At 37.7% G+C, this 14,499-nt stretch overlaps 1 protein-coding gene across 13 annotated transcripts in view; it reads right to left on the bottom strand.

Moving 5' to 3' along the window:
- Nucleotides 1-14,499, bottom strand: part of LOC117174109 — an 829,515-nt gene that overhangs the window by 725,776 nt on the left and 89,240 nt on the right. The window contains exons 1-2 of one of the 13 annotated variants that reach the window (XM_033362865.1): nucleotides 6,144-6,758; nucleotides 5,860-6,065 (exon numbers count right to left, since the gene is read on the bottom strand). The exons of the other annotated variants lie outside the window; for them this stretch is intronic. The gene's annotated coding sequence lies outside the window, so the exon portion shown is untranslated. Of the gene's footprint in view, nucleotides 1-5,859; nucleotides 6,066-6,143; nucleotides 6,759-14,499 lie in introns of those variants that run through there. 13 annotated transcript variants of the gene reach the window in all.

The raw sequence follows: 14,499 nt of genomic DNA, 5'->3' as shown, positions 1-14,499 counted from the left end.
ACATCTTTTATTATTAAACTTTGTACTTTAACGTAGTTTTCTTTCGGTTCTTGCATTTCTCAAAGTTTGAGACCGATATTTTATGTATAAAAAAAGTTCGAATGTTCAAAAAATGTCGAGGTTCAGAAAAAAGATAAAACAATTTTCAGTGAAGTTCCTACCGAAATGCAGTACCTAAACGTACTTTATTGTACTCTAATACATTTCCCAAAGTTTCAGCTCGATATTTTATTTACAAAAAAAGTTCTTGGGTTCAAAAAAACATTCAGTGAACTGATAAAGTGAGGTCGGAAATATAGGTATTTGGCTGTGTCACATGCCCTTAAAAGAATATTTCAATCTCTAATTTTTTCATCTTTTAAAAAAGTATTTTTCCCTAAAATAGTAAAAAACATTATTTATTGCATTTGATCACACAATCAACGAATTGTAAAAGTACTTTCTTTTAAGATATTTAGCAAATGAGTACTAGGTTCTCAATTGTTAGGCCGAAGGTTTGAATATTTTTGAATTATTTCTTGCATACGTCATCTACCTGCTCATATATTCGAGCACGCAAAGCGGATTTTTCAATAAAACCATTACATTATTATCACTTGGGGTACGGAGTGTCCGTCACTTGGGGTACGAAGTACCTACTACTTAGGGTACGACGTGTCCGCTTCTTGGGGTACGAAATGAAAAACGTCATTATCGACGCACAATTTACGCGTTCGCAACTTCTTAAATACTGTTCAAAATTTGAAATAGCCATGTTTAAATGCATTGTTTATTATTTTAAGAGCTTTGCTAATTGTATGTCTTGGTCATTGAAGTTTAGCAGGTGCGTTGTTCGCACTTTGTAAAATTGAGCCATTAGGTATATCAGATTAGGTGGGGATATCCAGGATGTCTGCACGCTGAGGGCCAAACAATAATACCAAATACATGGGACAAAACTTTATTTTTATAATAACTTGGAAAATAATCATTTTTCACAATAAGTGTATTCAGAGTATTTAACTTTTTAATAACTATTTAGCCCATTCCTCTTTTGCGGATAAGCTAACCCGGTATTTCTTGTCGAAGAGGTAGTGGCAAGTGGACATTTTGTTCCTGGGCATGCTCAGTGTCGGCCTCTTCGTAATGTCGATTGGTATCCGCATAACTGTCGAGATACTGCTATCGTTTACCATAGTTAGTCTCCAGGCTTCCTTCGCAGCCGCGGCTTTTATTGTGAGATGGAGGGGCTCCAATCCTATTAGTGCCCCCAGGGCCATCGTGGGTGTCGACTTCGAGGCACCAGTGATACCTCTCAGAATCAGTCCCCTGATTCTTTCTAGTCGGGACTTCACAGTAGAAAATTCGACCCTGGTCCACCAGACGACTGCCGCATAGTTTAGTCTGGGTCGCAGGATCGCTGTGTAGATCCACATAAGTATCTCCGGTTTCAAGCCCCAGATTTTTCCTATGGCTCTTCTACAGAGCCAGAGAGTAGCTACTAGCTTCTTGCACTTGTGTTCCAAGTGCTCTTTTCATGACAGCTTCTTATCCAGGATGACACCTAGATATTTGGCTTGCCCTTTGATTTCGAGTTTTTGTCCCCCCAGTTTCAATATACCCGTAGTTCCCCACTTGTACCTTCTGGTGAACGCAACTGCATCCGTCTTAATCGGATTGACTAATAGTCCAGTCTCCTTACACCGTGAATCAACTATTCTTAGTGCTTGCTGCATTACTCCGAAGAGCGCATCCAGATGCTGGCCGCGCACGATAACTAGTACATCGTCTGCATAGCCTATGACGTGGAAGCCCTTACTTGTGAGTAGATGAAGCAATTCATCCACCACCAGGCACCACAGCAAGGGAGTTAGAACGCCCCGCTGCGGACATCCCGAGTCAACGGTTTCACATAAAATGGTCTCACCCTTGGTCGTGGTTAGATTTCTATTGGCCAACATGTGGTAGGTCCATTCCATGACTGCAATAGGCACACCATGTGTGATCATAGCCGTCCTAATCACCTCTCCAGAGGTGTAGTTAAAGGTTCCTTCGATGTCCATGAAGGTATCAATCGCTAGACCTTTCTGTTTTAGTTGTCCTTCAATTAGGTCAACTGCAGTGCTCAGGACCGTCTCGCTCGAATGGCCAGCCCTATAGGCGTGTCGTTGCTTGGGAAGAGGACTACTTGACAAGACCTTATCGCGGACATATTTGTCCACGAGTCTTTCCACTGTTTTTAGTAGGAAAGATGTGAGGCTAATGGGTCGGAAATCCTTGGGTGAGGTATAACCGATCCTGCCAGCCTTCGGAATAAAGACTACTCTCGCACCCCTCCATGCCGCCAGAACATAACCCAATGTCAGGCTAGCCCTAGCAAGTCTCACCAAAGGCCCAATGATGATCTTACCAGCTCTCTGTAAGAGGACTGGGTATATACCATCCGGGCCGAGAGACTTGTAAGGACTGAAGGATTTCAGGGCTCACCTGACCCTGGCTGGGGTCACAATCTCGTTGGCTAGCCGTAGTTTCGGGACCGATTGGGCCACAGGCGACTTTGATGGCCTCAGAGGTGCCATCCCCCCATCTCCTAACTTTTTGAAGCTCGGAAAATGTGCCTCTCGATACCAGTGCAAAAGTTGGTCCAGCTTTCATGCTTTGCCTTGCGTATAGCACTCCTATACTCATCCCTCATCGATGTGAGTGAAGTCCACAGTTCCTTCGTTTTGCCAGCACTGGCACTTTTGAACCTCTCTCCGGTTTGCCTGCGAAGCTTTTCGAGTTTCGAGTGCCACCAGTGTGTCTCTCCAGCCTTTCGGACTTTCGAAGGCCGACAATAACTTTCATCAGTGGATTTGATGGCTTCCGTGAAAAACTCGGTTGCTATCTCCAGGGTATCCACGTCTCTGATTGACCTGGGCATCCCTGACAATGCACTTCTTAGCTCTGTGGAAAACTGACCCCAGTCCGTTCTTCTTGGATTTCTGGCTCATTTAGGGCCATTGGGCACAGCGGATTCCAACAAGAACTCTATCAGTGAGTGATCTGAGAGAATGGGTTCGTCTGAGACACTCCACTTCTTGATGTTATCTGTAAAACTGCCGGTACAGGGAATGATGTCAGTGACTTCCTCCCTGACCGAATTACGAAACGTCGGGGTATTCACCGTATTAAGAATATCTAAATCGGTAGTAATTAGATATTCCAATAGGTCCTTACCTCTCGAGTTGACGCCCGTGCTACTCCACAGGGTATGGTGGGAGTTAATAACCAGCCATGTCCCTCTGCAAAACTGCAGAAGCGCTTTTTCTGTGATGCAGGTTAATCTGGGTAATGGTTAGGCCGGGAGCAGTCATATATGTCTGGCCCCAGTCTTACTGTTCACAGGCAGGCCTCTCCCGCTCCTGACTGACCACTTTGAAGTGTACCTGTCCGTAAAGGTAGAAGGACCTGTTATTGAGGTTTAAATTCTCCAGCTGCGTCCTCTTCCTGAGGCCTATCGTGTCTGATTCACCGCCAGGACGCTATCTTAAGTGACGGGTTGAATTTTTCCAGCCGACCAAGAACCATCTGCGAGTCCTTCAGTTTACCTGGGAACAACGCCGTAGCCTTAACCATCTTCTAGAGCAACTCAACCCCATCCACCTTAAGAGATGCGCCTTCCAAAGGTATTGTCTCGGCCAAAAACTTGTGTAGCCAAGCCTTAGCCGCTGGAGCCCCTGCCATAAATAGAAAGACCCTTCCCCTGCAAAAATGGGTCTTGAATTTAGGCCATTTATCTGGGGACACTCTCTCGAGCGCCCTTCAGGTAGCCTCCCTGAGAAGCTCTAGCTGCTCTCCAGTGAGCAACGAGTCCGGTCAGCTCGTATCCGTCACCAACACGGTCAGAGGGTTAGTCCATTGAGCGACCGTCAGCCCAACCCCCAAAGACTCTGTGTTCGTCGGCTGATGGACCGCCTTGTGCCTCTGCAAAGGCTTGCCCCTTCCTCGCTTTTGAGCCTCAGTGCTGGTTATCGGCGTTGTGTCATCGATGTACCAGGTACTGCAGCTGCTCCACTGGCCCGCTGCGCTTGCCTCCTTAGTCTCCTTTTCAGAAAACCGCTGATGCGTTTTTTCTTATCGGGGGGCTGATTCGTCACTCCCGTTTCCATAGCCTCATTCAGAGGGTCCGTCACACCCTCTTTCTTGCGTAATTGTTTACATGAAAGTAACGGAACCTCGATTTGAACTTCTTGCCAACAAAATACGAAAATTTATATTTATAACTCGAGCATTGAACCTTTTTTGGGCAATAAATAATGCCTTGAAAAATATAATAAACATTCTAAACATTCATGCGTTAGAAAGAGAGATTCGATAAACTAGATTAATGGACATCGGAACCCCACCCCTGGTAATTTCAATCATGCTCATACTTCAAAGCCTAGTTTCACTAAGTGGAATCCGCATACCTTCAACTTTTCTAAGACTATAAATGCTTGACAACAGCTGCCAAAATTTCAAAACAGTAACACCTGACCTTTTATACTCCACCTTGTGGCTATTTCATACCATACATACTCGGTATGTTGTACCACGAAATTCAGACGCGACAGCCATTCTGATATCCATAATAACAAGAGAATAAAAGATTCAGGATAATTAGTTAACGTGTGCATGAATAATGGAAGTTTTCAGGGAATTTAGTTTGACTTGCTTAAACAATCATTGTTTATTTTCAAAATCGTTTCCCCCTGAAAGTTGTAGGAATCGTGTAAGGTTATTTTCCGCCGGATATTTAGTACATTTTGCAAAAATTATTTGTTTAAACAATTTGTTTCTCGTACAACTTAAAAAATAATATCAACTGTAATTAATGACACAAAAGATTCCTACGACTGACAGGGGCAAACAATTGTAACAGACCGTTATCTCATGATAATGAAAGTGTCATTTTGTCGTTATTACGGAAATTATAATGAAAATCGCGTCTGAATTTTGAGCCAGCACGGTTGAATATTTTGATCTAATCTTTTCCATTCCTCATCTAAATGAACATATATTAAAGCAAGCGAAGTAATTTTTTCGATCGAATGTTTATATTTTGTTTAATAATTAAACAGGGAAGAACAGTAGTAGTAACACGCAGTGTTAGCTGTATATGCATTTTCGGCGCGTATAATCTAGATTGCAATCTATAATGTAATGATTTTATTTAAAAAGTACAACATATCCTGCAGAAAATAACTTAATTTATAATAATAAGCTTTACTATAATAATGGAAGTCAGCCCTACGCACAAAATACTTGAAAACACGGTACTTATGAATTGAGGATTAAGTATTGGGATTTTTTTAAAAATACCGTCCTTAGCGTGGATTTGTTAGAAAACTGCGGTGTAAATGTGCAGAATATAAAAATTCACGTTACTAATGCATATATTAACCGATTTTCATGAATCTTCTTTTCAATTTTTTGTAATTATATAAATTAATTAATTCTGTTAATTGAAATTGAATTGATCAATGATTTCATAATGTCAGTTTTTCTAACTGGCCGAAATCTCGTAACATTGCCCGGTCTTCATTCGTCCTGTGTCATTCGTCGCCCTGTAGGGAGTCTGCTGACCTGAGTTTGACGAGGGTGAGCAGGCTCGCTGCGGATATCCATGTACAGCTATCACTGAGTGTCACTGTTATTTTTCTCAATTGTTCTCTACGTTTTTTATTATGATACAAAATATAAACATTTTATCGAAAAATTGGCTCTGCTTGATTTGAGATATGGTTATTTACGTCATGTATGCAAAAAATTAGACAAAAATATTCAACTGTATGGCCTAAAAATTTGGACGCGATTAGATAATCTGATAAAGGGCCTTAATATAAATGCAAGGCTGACCTGGAGAGAAGATAAAAGTTTGTTTTTCCTAGATGCACTGATACTCCCGTATTCCCAGGTGGCGCTCTTCTCTTCAGTGGCGACTTGAACGAAAATATTACCTCGAAAATTAGGGCGGCAGCCGCAACTCATTATATTTTCCTACTGATTCCTTTCACTTTACAGAGAAATGCCTTGGCTCAACTGGGCTCAACTGGTCAACTGGTCTGAAAGAGTGTAAAAGGTCAGGGTTCGCGTTGGATCATATGAGAAAATTTAATTTAGATAAAAAGGCTATAGCTCACTGTGAATCTCTAAGAAAATTTTGAATGAGAAGGCGTTTCAAGAGGCTCAAGCATCTACCAGAGGCACGTCAAAGTTTTGGAGAGCAGGTATTTTCTTCAAGCCGAGACTTGCACAGAGTATTAACATTCAATCATGGTAAGGTTTCGTGAATACGTTGTGTTCTCCTAGAGTGAACCTTGATCTTTCTTGGAGTATAAATACGCACCCCCTTCTGGGTGCCCAGATCTCAAAAGAGGAAATCAAGGCTGCTATCCGCAAAAGTAAATAGGGGAAAGCCCCTGGACACGATGGTGTTTCAGCTTAGCTTTACCAAGCTTTGCACGAGTTATGTCTAGATTATCTTGAGTGTCAATTCAGGAGGATCTGAAAGATTAAGGAGGGCCTCCCTTCTTGGGAAACTATCCTCACGTGCATGTTATTCAAGAAAGGTGATTAAGAGGATCCGGGCTCTTGAAGAGATATTGCGCTCGTGAATACTATTGCAGAAATATTTACACGAATCCTCCTGGATAGGCTTGTTGAGTAAACGAATGCGGCGAAGTGTATACCCGAATTCTAGGCAGGTTTTAGGGCTTCCAGAGGTTGTATGGACCATCTATTTTTTCTAAGGCCTATAATTCAGATTACTAGCATAAGACGATGATATCGTAATGCTTGCTGACTCTAGCATTGATATTCAGAGGAAAATTAATGCACTCGGTGAGTATTGTGATCTGAATTTTTTAGAGGTTAATACGTCAAAGACAAAGCCCATGATTTTTCAGAGAGGGAAGGCACATAGGATTCCGTGTTTCACTTTCAATGACATGCAGATTGAGATGGTCAGGGAATATAACTATCTGGGTAAACAGTTTTCGATCTCTGGTACCTTTACACTGTCTTGTAATAAAAGAATTGCTGTCGCAAGAATGGCTACGCGGGCAACTTTACAATTTCTTCGTAACTCCAAGGCAGATTCCTGGCAGTTAAAATTGATTCTTTTCCAAAGTCTCGTAGCTAATGTTATGCTCTATGCCATAGGAATTTGGGGGCTGAGATATTGTGAGGAACTCGAGGTCATTCAAACCACTTTTTTCAAGAAAGTGCTTGGGCTTCCTCCTTTCCCTCCAGGTTATTCTGTTAAAATCCAGCTTCGCATAGTGCCAATTGCCTATAATATCTTAAAAATGGCATTGAACTGTTTGGAGACAGTTATGCGCATGAAGGAAGAGAGACTGCCTATAATTTGTATGTTACGGCTACAGAGCCTGGCAGATTCGGGTTCTGCTGTTCCAAAATTTATCTGAGTTTTACAGGTAAAAAATCTTGTAGCGATGTGTGAACAAGATAATCTGTGGCCTGTTTTGGGTTTCCAGTGCCTACAGGCACGCAAAGGGACAATTTTGAACAAATTGAAAACTCACCTTTTTGGGGTGGACATGCGACGGTTGGCGCAGTCCACATCACTAGATTTGCTGCACTATCTTTGTGTTCATCCAATGTGTCAGGAGTACCTGTCTAATGGTATTACGTTAATTTTTTCTAGAGTTCTCGCGCAGGTGCTTCTCATGGGTTCCACAAAAGGTAAATTTTCGGTGGGTGAACTTAGTTTTGGTTTCAACAAGGTGCAAATCTGTTCAATTTGTAATCTGGAAATGGAAGAGACTCTTTTTCATTCACTAGTAGAATGCCCGATGTACAGAAATATTTGAACATCGTTTTTTGGGCCCGCGATCGGCCGCACAGTCTCTAGTGCCTTCTGGATAGCGTTTCTGAATTCTCCAGGTAAAAAAAATGGTCGTATAGCAATGTATCTACTTGGAGTTCTCAAAATCAGAAATCTTATTGTGTTTTAGTTAATACAGAGACACCACCAGAAACTGAAGACTTTCTCTATCTTTCACTAACTGAAACAGAAACCAGAAAAAGATGCACTTCAATTTTTACTAAAAGATGTAGACCAAGTTCTATTAATAACTGACTCCAAAGTAAAAGACTACGAATTATTAAAAGTGATTGACGACAACTGGGAAGGAAACAAAATAACTGTTTATGTTTTCGAACAATTAGAAGTAACAAATAAAAAAGATGAAACAAAAGTAGCACATAAAGGACTGTTAAGAGGGCACTACTCTAACGAGAAAACTGTACAGAAAATCAGACGAAAGCATAACGAGCCAAATATTACTTATGAAGTTCAAAAATACATTGAAACTTATAATCAATAACAAGTAAATAAAGACACTTTTATAAATACTTACAAATACATAATCCCTGATATTCCACAGAAACCTAATGCAAAAGTATCATTATATTCGATGGAACTATACAAAGAAACCAACAATGGTTATAAATATATACTAGTATTACAAGATATCCTAACACGACACACAATAAGAACACCTCTTGAAGATGAATCAACCAGTTCAGTCATTCAAGATAATTTGTCTGACTATAAAAAATATTCTAGAAAACCATTCGAGATTTTAACAGTTATTGTAAAAAAATCTGATTCACCAGAAATGTCAGCACTCTGCATGCAGTTAGGAATACAAAGCATATTCAAGGTAGTTTACCACCCACCAATCAATGGAAAAGAGAGATCACATTTAATTATGAAAGAGATGATTTGGCACTTTGACACGCAAACCGATTGGGACACTGAACTTGAACGTGCCTTGTTGGCTTATAATGCAACGGTCAACAGTAACATCGAGTACACGCTACAAGAGCTGCAATTCAGATACAAACCAATCATAATATACGATGCACTTTAAATATTATAAAAATTATTCACTTAAAGAAAAAAATCTTATACACGAAAACAAACTATAAGATGCTAAGAAAATCTTGGAGTCAAACAACACTCACAAATACCAGATACTACTAATTTGGATGCGATAAAGATAACCAATTTACTTTTAGTCAGAAATTTTGAGCGAATCACTTCAAATCCTTTTTGGAAAAGTCCTTTTCTAGTAACCATCAAATCTAACTTTACCTCATATGAAGTCAAGGAAGGATATCGGAAAGAAAAATATTCACAGAAATGATATTAAACTATTTTTTCCGAATGAAGGCCGAAGTGTCGCTAATGATCCTTCCGGCTCAAATGATAGCGAACATAGTAACAATAGCGGATAAGGATTCTATTCACAATATCGAGAGAAATGAAGCAATCTACCTGAAAAGATTGGGCAACGTAAAAATTTATCATGAATATTGGGAAGTAGTAATAGGATTAGACTGCGAGCATAATAATTATAATCAAAGAGTACTAGATATAGGGTTCAATTATGTATTGAGATCTTGCAATCTTAATGATTGTAATAGAGAACGACTGATTAGAAAACTGATGCAAGAAAATTACTAATTGAATGAAAGAATAGAAACACCTTTTTTATGGCAGGCCAAAAGCGAGTTGAGCAAGGGGTTTTTCATGTGTTATGCAAAATACTAAAAATATAAATAGAAACCTTAGACGCAAAAGAGGCAGAATATTTTAATGACGAAATAGATAAATTGCGACTGGATAACAAGATTCTAGCTAAGACAATAGAAAATAATTTTGGTAACTTGGTAAATGCAACTAAGAAACTAGAATATGATTTAGCAAGATAAGAAGGATTATTAGGAATAAATACTGCTACTGACAAACAGAGATTGAGGAGAGAAATTGGAAAGTTTGCTCACTGACAGGAAGCAAGAATAATTCACCTTTACATTATATCTTCAAGAAATTTATTCTCTTAACCTTTAAGCAGTCTCACCCTGTAATTTCCATCGAGCGAGCGCTTGTCGTAAATTTTACGTCATTCGGGATTATCCAAGTTAACGAAAGAATTCTAAAGTGTTTCCATGCGAAACAACCACAACATTTTTAACTTAAAACAGAAGCCCTGGTTCATTTTCCTAAAACCCCAGGTTATGTTCTAAGCCTATCAATAATATTGGACAACACCTCAAATTTAAGCCTATCACTTTTAACGGAACAATTTCGAAGTGTCTCCATGCAAAAAACACATACATTTTTTTATATATAAATAGTCGCACAAGTCACCTTCAAAAGACATTCAACCCTGTCACTTTTAACGAAACAATTTCAAAATGTGATCATGTAAAACAGCCGTAAAATTTTTAAATTAAAAATAGTTACAAGCGCCACCCTTACAAAATCCCATATTATGTTTCCAACCCCCCAAAAGCAACCCCTAATTTATTTAGCATACTCGTCTGCCATATTGGATTAATAGATAAATTTTTGACCCAAAAATTTTGACCCAAAAAAAAAAAACCAAATAACATAATTTAGCCCATTTCATACTTTTGGCCAGCCTTTCGCGATTCGGCCCCACCAACGAGTCGTACGATGCACGAATGTGCTCCTACGGGATCTTCATTCATTCACGACTTTTCGGTTTGGGGAATTTTGCAAGCCAAGTTCGACACTAAAAAATACCAGAGTGTTGACGTGTTCAAGAAAATCCTTCTTCGTGAACGGATGAAGATCCCACAAGTGCACCTTTGTGAAGCGTGCGAATCGTTTGTCGACTGACTCAGAATCATAGTTTATGCTCAAGGTGGCCATATTGAAAATCCAACGTAAATTTATAAAATTTAAATTTTCTCCGCCATATTTTTAAGTGCTTCGGTCAAATCAAATATTATACATGTAAAAAATATAGCATTATAAAAATTTGCAATTCAGTAGGGCCACCCTGTACATGCAATTACAGAAATAGACCAAAAATTAATTTTATTGGACAAAATGCAAACTATGCTTATTCCAGTAGACCAATTTGAAATAAAGCCCATGAACGTGTTGGTTTATTACTTTATTATTATTATTACACCATAAAGCCATTTCCCTTACAGGGTAGGCGTAACTGACTCGGTGGAGAAAGGAGTAATTTGAGTTAGGGATATAAAATTTCTAGACTGATCCAGAACTCTCAGGTTATTTATTTAAATAACACGTCCATGCACGTCCATGCATTTTTTCATGCAGGCTCTTGTGTTTCGGTGGCATTCTAACCATTCTAACCATTCTTTCCCCGGTCTACCGCTGGGCACACTGCCATTTACTTTACCTTGATACACTTGTTTCGTTAGTCGTTCATTTGGTATTCGCTCAACATTTATAAAATAAGTAAGCGACGAAATCCAGATTACTCATATAAGCGAAATGCATAACCAAAATACTTCAAATAACTAACACTTTGTCGATATAATTGAAAAGTAATCAAGATTGGATAGGAATACCTAATTTATAGACTTTACTGCAACTAATAATTGCGTAGTACTATAAGCAGCAATTAAACGTAACGATAAAATCGAAGTGAATAAGATTCTAACTACACATACCGAATTAACAATTAAGGAAACTCTGAATAAAGTTGATTCAGAGAATTTGTCATTGAGACTAATAAAAGAAAAACAGATTGACCCTGATAAACTGCATACGCTGGCAATTAGACTTAAGGAATTCGACAAATAATTGGACGTAAGTATACTACGAGAATCTAAAAAAGCGGGATTGATAATCTCTCTAAAACACGCGGGCTATATAGCTATATTATTTCTTGGATTACTATTCGCTTACAAGATAGGAATAATAGATTGTCTCATTTTCAGTTTAAGCAAATCGATTAGTCATTGTTATTATAATTCTAAAGTTAGTGATAATGTGTAGACTCATTAAATGACTTACACGGTCGAGCCCTATTTAAACACTGAAGTTTGTCTCAGAGTTTAGAGATTTAGAGATTAACATTTTTATTCTTGAGAGCAGAAGTCATGGAATTTTGTACAATTCATATTATAAATAGTATAAACTCAGAATAGAGAGGTTACTCTCGATTCGCAAATTGAAATTTATCTGTCGCACAGTCATGCGGAAGACAACAGCAGCTCGATTTATATCCGAGTAAAAATGCTTCGACTGAGTTCGACTTGGTTATGTCTTGAGTACGTCTCCAAGACATCAATGGCTGGCTGCGTCTCAAAACTGAGTCGAAACATAGGCCTTTGCCTTATTTTTATGGCCACGACAGGTAAAACAGCGTTTACTTGTCTCAAGTCGAGCCTTGCCATTTCTACGACGACATTTACTTGTCTCAAGACGAGCCTTGTCTTGGCTGAGATAGTCGAACCTTTTTCGGCTCATAAATAAGATTAAAATTGATAAATGAAAAATTTGTAATTATTAAATTAGTTATTTTTTAATTAAAAAATTCAGAATTTGTGGGACTGAACGAATATAACCCTTAAAATTTTTCTTCAAAAAAAATAAAAATTATAAAATTGTATAAAAATATACAAGATTGTTTAATCATTAATAAAGATTAACTTTTATGACATTCAGAATGACTCTTTTCGTTAGGACAGGTATACACTTGAAGTGATAAGCCGCTCCTGTTGGAGTCATACAAATTCGACTCAAGAGATAAATTTATGTCTTCAAGACATATAAAGTTGTCTCCAAGACATAAATTGAAACCTTGCTCCGTCTCAAAACTGAAACATGCGCAAATCGAACTTTTCTACTTTAGCTTGTCTTGATTGGGGGCAATTCAAGTCGAACTCAAGTCGAACCATTTTTACTCGGATATGATGTAATATAATGATAAATTTGCAGAAGATGAATGTTTCATAGGAAGTAACTTCTGGGGATTTGAACGCTACCTGAAAACTTAAACCTAAGTCTTCACCGCGAGCTCTAACCAATTATGCTAATGAATCGCTTGGGCTTTGTCGACAAAATCTCAGCCAAGCTTCTTCGCTGAAAAGCCAGGGCTAACGGAGGACTATATTTTTTCATTAAATGTTCAATTTAGTGTAATTTCTGTTCAAATTGTAAACCTCCAAAATGTAAAAGATTGATTACTTTTAGATGTATTAGAAGTAAAAAATATTACAATTTTAATACAATCACTCTTAATATTTTATTAGGAGATTCAAGATAAAAAAATGGTTGCAGATAAAAATACTTTAGCCTAGAATTAATATTCTAATTATGAAGTTGAATTTGAACATTGAATCGAAAGCCAGCTGAAATTAGAAAAAATAAGCCTTAAAAATTAAAAATTTTGTATAAGAAATCCTTTATAATATTTTTCTAAAAACTAGAATTTATTTATATTTTCTTATAAATTATAAGATGAACATTATGTGAAGTAAACGGTATTTTTTCTACATACTTATCAGAGAAGATATTAGATTTGTGTAAAACTTGCCCCCCCCCCCCCTCCGTTTTTATCAAATGTCTACGCTTTGAAACCACCTGAATCCGAAAAACAGGTTTTACGAATGTGTCTGTCTTTATGTTTGTATGTCTGCATGTCTCTATGCATGTCTTTCTGTCTGTGAACACGATAACTTTTGAAAATATTAATTTATTAGTATTCCAAAAGGCACAAAATGTATCCTAATAACTTTTTTAAATAAAATCAAAAATTACTAGAGTTATGTCATTTAAAAAATTCAAAAAACGCATGAAAATAAGAATTTTAAGCTAAATGACTCAGGTTATGAAAAAAAGACTGGAGATGAAAAATTTTGTTTTTTGAATACCCTAAAAGAATAGTATAACAACTTTTTGAATTTGAAAAATATGTAAAAATTTGTTTTCACCTACAATTTGATAGGATGCCTAGTTTTCGTTTTGATCGTGAAAAACATCATTAACAGTAGAGAAAAATCTTCCCGTTGCGTGGATATACTCTCATCCCAACTTTTGTCTTTTAATTAATTTTTTTTCTCATGGGTGGGTTTAAAAAATTTTAATTTCTTAAAATTTTTAATTCCATTTATCGTCGGCTAAAACAAAAAACAAAACTATCAAAACATTATTTATGCCAAATGAATTCATTTTGACATTCTCAACAGAAAGGTATTAGATTTGCGTGAAATTTGACTCCCCCCCCCCCCAGTTTTGGTCAAATGTCCACGTTTTAAGAACCCTTGAATCCGAAAAACAGTTTTTTACGAATGTGTCTGCCTGTGATCACGATACCTTTAAAAAGAATTAATCTATTGGATTGGCCTTTGGTACAATTTTTGCAGTGTCCTAAACTAAAGGTCAAGTTCGTTAGGCATCCGTTTTGGATAAAAATTCAAAAAGTGAGCGCATTTTGAATATTTTTGAGAACCGTTTTTCAAGATTCAAAACTTCTTTGCACCAATATTCATAGTATTCAAAAAGACGAACAATTTATCCTAAAGACTTTTTTCATAAAACCAAAAATTACCAGATTTATAGCATTTACAAAATTCGAAAACACACGAAAAAGAGTATTTTCAGTCAAATAACGCACGATATAAAAAACACATAAGAGAAGAAAAATGACTCTCGGTTTAAACTAATCCCCCCCCCCC

This window comes from Belonocnema kinseyi, chromosome 6, assembly GCF_010883055.1.
Source record: "Belonocnema kinseyi isolate 2016_QV_RU_SX_M_011 chromosome 6, B_treatae_v1, whole genome shotgun sequence".
NCBI classification, from domain to species: Eukaryota; Metazoa; Arthropoda; class Insecta; order Hymenoptera; family Cynipidae; genus Belonocnema; species Belonocnema kinseyi.
The sequence above is the reverse complement of the archived record's forward strand: the minus strand, read 5'-3'. Positions and strand labels throughout refer to the sequence as shown.